At 41.0% G+C, this 9,798-nt stretch overlaps 1 protein-coding gene across 2 annotated transcripts in view; it reads right to left on the bottom strand.

The window, feature by feature from the left end:
* Positions 1 to 2,186: 2,186 nt before the first annotated feature.
* The window catches only part of CARF (calcium responsive transcription factor), a 76,985-nt gene continuing 69,373 nt past the window's right edge, over positions 2,187 to 9,798 (bottom strand). The window contains exon 18 of one of the 2 annotated variants that reach the window (XR_008712083.1): positions 2,187 to 2,599. The gene's annotated coding sequence lies outside the window, so the exon portion shown is untranslated. The remainder of the gene's footprint in view (positions 2,600 to 9,798) is intronic. The other variant, XR_008712084.1, reaches the window with a different exon arrangement.

Here is a 9,798-nt window from a genome sequence, read left to right as displayed (position 1 = left end):
AAGTAAATACATGCTAAATTAACAACACCTTTATTTTCCACCATTGTTGACAGTCCAAATGCTGCATAGCTTGGGGAATGGCAGGGCAAACAAGTTAAATAGGAAATGCATGCTGCTAGGTAGCAAGGTATTATGCAATTCTTCCTTTTAAATGACTTTTCAAAATCCTAAAGGCCTGTACTACAAGTTCCATGTACATTATTGAAAAGCAAATGATTAAATATATTGTCATTCACTATGCATTTAATTTTGTCTATGTACAAAGTTCAGACAATTCTTTATAAGTAAACATAATTCCTTTTTCATAAAAAGTGATTCAGTTCATTTCTGCTCATTTTCTCTTTAAAATCAATGCTTTCAGTCCTGAATTGTGAGCAGAATTATTGCAAAGCTAGGAAAAGTAAGGAAATTTAAGAATTCCAAGATATAATGGTTGTGGCTTATTTAATCCCAAATTTTAAAATTACTCAGTTAAGTTTCAGAAAACTATTTTTTTTTTTTTTAGAAAACTACTTTCAAATGATCATATATAATTTCAGTTCCAAATGATTTCACAAGTAGTACCAAAAAAAATCAATTATTCCCTACAATTTTGTGTCCATAGCTACAAAATAGAAAAATATACTCAGACTTAATTCTACCACAGAAATTTTGGGAAGTTAAACAACTTGTGAAAATATTTAGGAATAAAGTTAAGAATAAATCCTACATATCTCATGCATACATTCCTGCATGCTAAGTTGCTTCAGTCCTGTCCAACTCTGAGTGACTAACACTTTAACTACTACTATTACTAGGTACCCCACTCCAGTACTCTTGCCTGGAAAATTCCATGGACAGAGGAACCTGGTGGGCTGCAGTCCATGGGGTCGCTAAGAGTCAGACACGATTGAGCGACTTCACTTTCACTTTTCACTTCCATGCATTGGAGAAGGAAATGGCAACCCACTCCAGTGTTCTTGTCTGGAGAATCCCAGGGACGGGGAAGCCTGGTGGGCTGCCGTCTATGGGGTCGCACAGAGTCAGACACGACTAAAGCGACTTAGCAGCAGCAGCATTACTACTAGTACTATAAGGTATTAAGCAAATATAACAGTATAAAGGTAAGGTTAACTTAGAAAATCAGAGTCTAGAGCTAATGTTTATACTGCATGTAATAGGAGTGCATGTGTGCTCAGTCCTGTCTGACGCTTTGCCACCCCATGGACTTTAGCCTGCCAGGCTCCTCTGTCCATAGAATTTTCCAGGCAAGAATACTGGAGTGGGTTTCCATTTCCTTTCTCCAGGGGATCTTCCCAATCCAGGTATGAACCCATGTCTCCTGCATCAGCACATTTAGTAGTATTACTACCATTATGAATAAATTGACTACTCCAACTACTAGTCCATGAGGATTCCCAAGTGGCTCAGTGGTAAATAATCCTCCTGCCAATGCAGGAGACACAGGAGATGTGGGTTCGATCCTTGGGTCGGGAAGACCACCTGGAGGTGGAAATGTCAACCCACTCCAGTATTCCTGCCTGGAAAATTCTATGGACGGAGAAGCCTGGCTGGCTGAAGTCCATGGGGTAGCAAGAGTCGGACACAACTGAGCAGTCACACATAGACAAAAATAGAATTAATTGGATATAAAACTGCGGGGTACATTTTGGTGAAATTAGAAACAAGGGGAATTTCTTGATGGTCCAGTGGTTAGGACTGCCTCTCACTGTGGAGGGTCCAGATTGGGGAATTTTAAATCCCACAGGCAACTAATAAAGAATCAATATACAGCTATAGATGTAACTAAATGAAACGCTGCTGCTGCTGCTAAGTCACTTCAGCCGTGTCCGACTCTGTGCAACCCCAAAGACGACAGCCCACCAGGCTCCCCCGTCCCTGGGATTCTCCAGGCAAGAACACTGGAGTGGGTTGCCATTTCCTTCTCCAATGCATGAAAGTGAAAAGTGAAAGTGAAGTCGCTCAGTCGTGTCAGACCCTTAGCAACCCCATGGACTGCAGCCTACCAGGCTCCTCCATCCATGGGATTTTCCAGGCAAGAGTACTGGAGTGGGGTACCATTGCCTTCTCCAAAATGAAATGCATGACTATTTTAAACCATCTTTTCCTCCTTTACATTTTTTAATGTAGAAATAGGTAAAGCTTTAGCTTCTGTATTTACTACTGAGTTAAAATCGCTGGAACTATAAACTTAAGTGTTAATTAAAAATTAAAATGACTTCAGTGTTTCCATGGAAATAAAAAGACCTCATGAATAAAAAACTATTATGCAACTGATAGAGAAGTCTGTTACTCTGAAAGTCACACCTTGTGTCTTAGCTACTACAAGCTAGATGTTTTTCAGTTGTTTTGTTCTTGCCTATACTCTTTGGTTACCCACTCCAGTGTTCTTGCCTGGAGAATCCCAGGGACGGGGGAGCCTGGTGGGCTGCTATCTATGGGGTCACACAGAGTCGGAGATGACTGAAGCAACTCAGCAGCATCAGCAGCAGCATACTCTTTGGTTAAATTCTTCTTGAAGGTCTAAATATACCCATTTTTTTTATTAATATAATTTTATACCAAAGCATTTCAATGTATTTTGAAGTGTTAATCAATCCTGAAAAGAGAGGAAAGATCTTCTTAGAACAGTTACTATATTTACATAATTTTAGCTGTCTATTTAAATCCAGAATTTATACTGCCACTTAATTGAAATTTAGATAACACCAAGTTTAGTGATTTATTAAATGTAAAATTGAATAAAGTATAAAAAGAGAACAAAAAATGATAGTTTAAAGCAGTTTTTAAAAAAGAATAGAAAGCAGAAGGACTAGAAAGAAAAAAATTTCTGAAATATTTTTATAATCAAGCCTAGAAATCTGAATCCCCTCAGGTACAGTGGAGTGGTATATGTAAATATAGTCTATTATAGAGTAGTTAAAAAGAAGCCACAAGGCTCAGTGTCTTTCCCTGTGGCTCAGTGGTAAAGAATCCACCTGCAATGCAGGAGACTCGGGTTTGATCCCTGGGTCAGGAAGATCCCCTGGAGAAAAGAAATGGCAGTCCACTCCAGCATTCTTGCCTGGCAAACCTCAATCTAAGGACTCACAAAAGAGCTGTCACAACTGGGTGACTAAACAACAACTGCCAAAGCAGGAGGGGCAGGAAACGTGGGTTTGATCCCTGGGTGGGGAAGATCCCCTGGAGTAGGAAATGGCAACCCACTCCAGGATTCTTGCCTGGAAAATTCCATAAACAGAAGAGTCTGGTGGCCCACAGACCATGGGGTCGCAAACAGTCAGACATGACTGCATGACTGAGCACACACACACACAAAAGGCATTTAGATTGGAGTTCCTTCCTATTGCAGTATCTCTTGGAGACCACTGTTTATAATATTCACTGGATAAGTATTTGTTGATTAAGAGACTGAAGAGATTGCTTCAATTAGCAACTGATCTGAAGTACTTTCTGCCCCTAAGTTCGCTCACAGGTTCCAGAGCGGACTCAGCTGACCAGTGTGAAGCATTATTGGCATTCCTTTGCATTTCTTAGCTGTTTTTCCTGTTCTACCTGATCTAAGTGTTGGAGGGCTCCAGGGCTAGATCCTGAGCATTCTTCTCTTCTTTATCTACGTTTCTTCTCTGTTTTCTGTTTTTAAAAACCATCTGTATGTTGATAAATCAAAAAAATGTTTATCTCCAATTCTGACCTCGAGATTTATATTTCTAAGTGCTTATTAAACATTTCCATTTGGAAATCAAACTAACTGGTCCAAAGACAGCTCTTGCTTTTCTCTTCTGAATCTACTGAACCCAAATTGGTCTCCCTCAACTCAATAAAATTCACTACCATCCCTATAGTTGCTCAAGGCTAAAACCCTGGAGTCATTCTTCATTTCTCCCCTTCCATCACTTACCATCCCCGCACCCACTTCCCAACAACCCTTCAGTCAGCAAGTCTTGTTGATCTTCTCTCCAAAATATATCCTGAATCTGTCCATTTCTCTTTGCTTGCTGTATCACTATCACTCTAGTTCACCTAAGCTCTCACTTGTGCAATTCCCATAACTTATAATTGCTCTTCCCACTTCCATTTGTGTCCCTATATAATACACTCTCCTACAACATATAAAGCAAGGTGTATCACTCACTCTCCACTAAAAATCTTCTAAAGGGAATCAGTTCTCAACAAGGACCCTGATGTTTCTGAGAAGCCAGTTTTATACCCCCCAACTAGGTCCATCTAGTCAAGGCTATGGTTTTTCCAGTAGTCTTGTATGGATGTGAGAGTTGGACTGTGAAGAAAGCTGAGCGCTGAAGAATTGATGCTTTTGAACTGTGGTGCTGGAGAAGACTCTTGAGAGTCCCTTGGACTGCAAGGAGATCTAACCAGACCATTCTCAAGGAGATCAGTCCTGGGTGTTCTTTGGAAGGAATGATGCTAAAGCTGAAATTCCAGTACTTTGGCCACCTCATGTGAAGGGTTGAAGGAGACCTGGTTTTCACTAGCAACAGTTTCCTCACTCTTGGGCAGGGTTCAGGCCCAGTTCACATCCTGTCTTTAAGATGAACAGGCTTCAAGATGGAGTCTCTCCTGCTTTCCTCACACTGGCCCCAAAAGATACTCAGGATGAAATTGACCCTCTGATTACCATGGATTCCAAGGCTTTCTGTACCTGACTGACTTCATCTCAAACCATTTTTTGTATTGTTCTCTAAGCTTATGCCTGCTTGCATTTGTTTCAACCCTTTAACACATTTTTTTTCCCTACCTCAAGGCCTTTGCATTTAACTGTTTCTTCTACCTGTGAAGGTCTTCCCTCTGCTTTTTCAGTGATAGGTTCTTTTCATCTGTTGAATGCTCTCTCTCTGAAAATATCACCAAAATAATAAGCTGATGAAGGAAGACTAAGTTTCCTGCTTACTGATGTAAGAAATACTACCTTGACAATCTGAATAGTGTCTCTTGGGGGAAAGACAACAGCGAGATATTTAGTTTGGCAGGGGAGTCTAGTTTAAGCTGTTTTTCAATGAAAGAACTTGAGAGGTATTGGGTGAAGTCTGCAGACCTAAGCCAAAGTTACCCATCAAAGAGCCCTTCTCCCAGAAATGGGCCTGCCTCACTACCTTTGCCATGCTCAGTCATCGTCTGGGAGTAGCCTGTGAGCAGCACAGTTTCTACACACCACCACGCTGGATCCAGAGCATAGCAGTTGGGACAGCTGGCCAATTACTCCACCCCAAAGCAAAAGCTCCGAGTGCCTCCTTTACATAGCTGCCAAGGCTCACCTCTTGTGTTAAACACGTTCAGCAAACACGTTCAGGGTGCAAGTCTTCTGTGGTTCTTGCGTGCCTGTCTTCCTGAGGGTAAACTCAGTACCTCTGACACCACAGTAGATCTTTGGGATCACAACTGATACGCTCTCCCTCACACTCAGCTATCACTTCATCACGTCTTGGTGGCTTGCAAGTGGTATGACTCAAAATCTTAACTCCTGAAAGGTCTTAGCAGTCATCCTGTCCTCATGCTGACATTGCTGCATGAGTCTGTTCACTCATACAGTAGGGCATGGGGCACCAAAAGGTGCCCAAATGGATCATCTGGGTTTCACATATAGTCTCCCTGCCCTAACTCCTCCTGCTAATCAGAATCCACCATCCCAGACAGAATGTGGACGCCTCTTCTCACCAGCTGGTTCCTGGATACAAGGACTCCAAATGTCCTGACATCAGCTATATCTTGTAAGTTCCATTAAAACTTTGTGTTCCCCCTGGCAAGAGTATGCTCCCTTTGGGGACCAGGGCCTACAATCCTGCAGGGCCCACAGTTGAAGAGATGGAAAACACAAAATATCCCAATGTGTCATTGGGAATGATGGTAAATGTGGCCACTCCTGCCTCTGCCCCTTTGTTATTAGGCTCATGCATTCTTCCTGTTTGGAAGATAGCACCATCCAGAGGTCTTTGATGTAATGCATACACTGTATCACCAAGGATGGCACTCAAACTTTCAGAATGTTGCCTCTCAGTTAATGCATAGCTCTGCTTTCAGAATGCCATTTCAGCATTCTATGAACTTACCAACTTAACTGAAGCAATTTCTTGAAGAAACAAATCATATAAATTGTTGAATCCTGCCCCCAAGGTCACAGGTGCAAGGCCTTGCACCAAGGCCACAGAAGCAGAGCCAAAATTCAAGGCAACCTTGGAAGTTGACTGAGCCCCTTTGTAACTGTTGCCAAAAGCTCATGAGCACTACTAACAAGCTACCTGACTCGCAATTAGACAAAGATGCCCACTCCAGTAAACAACCTATACTGCCCCAACCAATCACCTAACACCAACCTTCAGCAGGAATTTTGTCTTGAGGTTATAAAAATTGACTATTAACTCATGAAAACTGTCGACTGTCCCTGGCCTGTCAGGAGTTGTCAGCCCTCTGTGCTCACAGTGCTCATTTTTTCTCTGTTCTTTGTTCTTAATGAACTCACTCCTTTCTGCAATACTCTGAGTCTGGAAATTCTTTTCCAACCCGTGCTTGGACTGCCTCTACATAAATTATTTTGCATACATATTCATAACTCTTTGTATTAATACTGAATACAGTCTTAATTGCTGTATTAACCTAGACGTCCAACTTTTTCCCCTCCCCAGACAACTAAAAGACGGAACAGCAGGAACTGTATTTTTCTAAAGAGCATGCTTACCATTTTATATTTATAAATTTTAAGGATGCTATGTATATAATAAAATCCAAAGGCATTTTCACATCCGATTGATCTATATCTATTTTTAAATGTACAACAGCAACAGTAAGATAAAACTATTTAGTAGCCAATATTCTGTTTTTTAGATTTTGTCTAAGTATTCAAAGATTATGTATCAAATAACTCAGTTTAATATCTGTCTAACCTATTTTAAGTTACCTAAGGATCTTCCCAGTAGCTAAGCTGGTGAAAGAATCCACCTGCAATGCAGAAGACCCTGGTTTGATTCCTGGGCAAGGAAGATCCTTGGAGAAGGAATAGGCTACCCACACCAGTATTCCTGGGGCTTCTCTGGTGGCTCAGATGGTAAAGAATCCACCTGCAATGAGGGAGATCTGGGTACAGTCCTTGGGTTGGTAAGATACCCTGGAAAAGGGAATGGCTACCCACTCCAGTATTTTGGCCTGGAGAATTCCATAAACAGAGGAGCCTAGCAGGCTACAGTCCATGGGGATGAAAAGAGTCAGACATGACTGAGCAATTTTCACTTCAAGGATTTAGAAATTACAATTTTAGTTAAATATAAAGTTCTTAAGAATTTTCACATTATAGAAATATCATAATAAACCTTTCAAAGATACCTACCATCATCATTTTACCTAGTTAAAATAATGGTTCTAATGATAATGGAATGGGTGAATGGAATAGGCAAATTTAACTCAGATGACCATTATATATACCACTATGGACAGGAATCCCTTACAAGAAATGGAGTAGCCATCATGGTCAACAAAAGAGTCCGAAATGCAGGACCTGGGTGCAATCTCAAAAATGACAGAATGATCTCTGTTCATTTCCAAGGCAAACCATTCAATATCATGGTAATTCAAGTCTATACCCCAACCAATAATGCTGAAGAAGCTGACGTTGAATGGTTCTATGAAGACCTACAACACTTTTAAAACTAACACCCAAAAAAGATGTCCTTTTCATTATAGGGGACTGGAATGCAAAAGTAGGAAGTCAAGAAACACCTGGAGTAACAGGCAAATTTGGCCTTGGAATACGGAATGAAGCAGGGCAAAGGCTAATAGAGTTCTTCCAAGAGAATGCACTGGTCATAGCAAACACCCTCTTCCAACAACACAAGAGAAAACTCTACACATGGACATCACCAGATGGTCAACATCGAAATCAGATTGATTATATTCTTTGCAGCCAAAGATGGAGAAGCCCTATACAGTCAGCAAAAACAAGACCGGGAGCTGACTGTGGCTCAGATCATGAACTCCTTATTGCCAAATTCAGACTTAAGTTGAAGAAAGTAGGGAAAACCACTAGATCATTCAGGTATGACCTAAATCAAATCCCTTATGATTATACAGTGGAAGTGAGAAATAGACTTAAAGGCCTAGATCTAATAGATAGAGTGCCTGATGAACCATGGATGGAGGTTCCTAACATGGTACAGGAGACAGGAATCAAGACCATCCCCCTAGAAAAGAAATGCAAAAAAGCAAAATGGCTGTCTGAGGAGGCCTTACAAATAGCTGTGAAAAGAAGAGAAGCAAAAAGCAAAGGAGAAAAGGAAAGATATAAGCATCTGAATGCAGAGTTCCAAAGAATAGCAAGGAAAGATAAGAAAGCCTTCCTCAGCAATCAATGCAAAGAAATAGAAGAAAACAACAGGATGGGAAAGAGTAGAGATCACTTCAAGAAAATCAGAGATACCAAGGGAACACGTCATGCAAAGATGGGCTCGATAAAGGACAGAAATGGTATGGACCTAAAAGAAGCAGAAGATATTAAGAAGAGGTGGCAAGAATACACAGAAGAACTGTACAAAAAAGAACTTCATGACCAAGATAATCACGATGGTGTGATCACTCACCTAGAGCCAGACATCCTGGAATGTGAAGTCAAGTGGGCCTTAGAAAGCACCACTACGAACAAAGCTAGTGGAGGTGATGGAATTCCAGTTGAGCTATTTCAAATCCTGAAAGATGATGCTGTGAAAGTGCTGCACTTAATATGCCAGCAAATTTGGAAAACTCAGCAGTGGCCACAGGACTGGAAAAGGTCAGTTTTCAATCCAATCCCAAAGAAAGGCAATGCCAAAGAATGCTCAAACTACCATACAATTGCACTCATCTCACACGCTAGTAAAGTAATGCTCAAAATTCTCCAAGCCAGGCTTCAGCAATATGTGAACCGTGAACTTCCAGATGTTCAAGTTGGTTTTAGAAAAGGCAGAGGAACAAGAGATCAAATTGCCAACATCCACTGGATCATGGAAAAAGCAATAGAGTTCCAGAAAAGCATGTACTTCTGCTTTATTGACTATGCCAAAGCCTTTGACTGTGTGGAAAATTCTGAAAGAGATGGGAATACAAGACCACTTGACCTATCTCTTGAGAAATCTGTATGCAGGTCAGGAAGCAACAGTTAGAACTGGACATGGACCAACAGACTGGTTCCAAATAGGAAAAGGAGTACATCAAGGCTGTATATTATCACCCTGCTTATTTAACTTATATGCAGAGTACATCATGAGAAATGCTGGGCTGAAAGAAGCACAAGCTGGAATCAAGACTGCCAGTTATATCAATACCTTCAGATATGCAGATGACACCACCCTTATGGCAGAAAGTGAAGAGGAACTCAAAAGCCTCTTGATGAAAGTGAAAGAGGAGAGTGAAAAAGTTGGCTTAAAGCTCAACATTTAGAAAACTAAGATGATGGCATCTGGTCCCATCACTTCATGGCAAAGAGATGGGAAGACAGTGGAAACAGTGTCAGATTTTATTTTGGGGGGCTCCAAAATCACTGCAGATGGTGACTGCAGCCATGAAATTAAAAGACACTTACTCTTTGGAAGGAAAGTTATGTCCAACCTAGGTAGCATATTCAAAAGCAGAGACATTACTTTGCCAACAAAAGTCCATCTAGTCAAGACTATGGTTTTTCCTGTGGTCATGTATGGATGTGAGAGTTGGACTGTGAAGAAGGCTGAGCGCCAAAGAATTGATGCTTTTGAACTGTGGTGTTGGAGAAGACTATTGAGAGTCCCTTGGACTGCAAGGAGATCCAACCAGACCATTCTCAAG

This window comes from Bubalus kerabau, chromosome 3 (assembly GCF_029407905.1).
Source record: "Bubalus kerabau isolate K-KA32 ecotype Philippines breed swamp buffalo chromosome 3, PCC_UOA_SB_1v2, whole genome shotgun sequence".
NCBI lineage: Eukaryota > Metazoa > Chordata > Mammalia > Artiodactyla > Bovidae > Bubalus > Bubalus kerabau.
The sequence above is the reverse complement of the archived record's forward strand: the minus strand, read 5'-3'. Positions and strand labels throughout refer to the sequence as shown.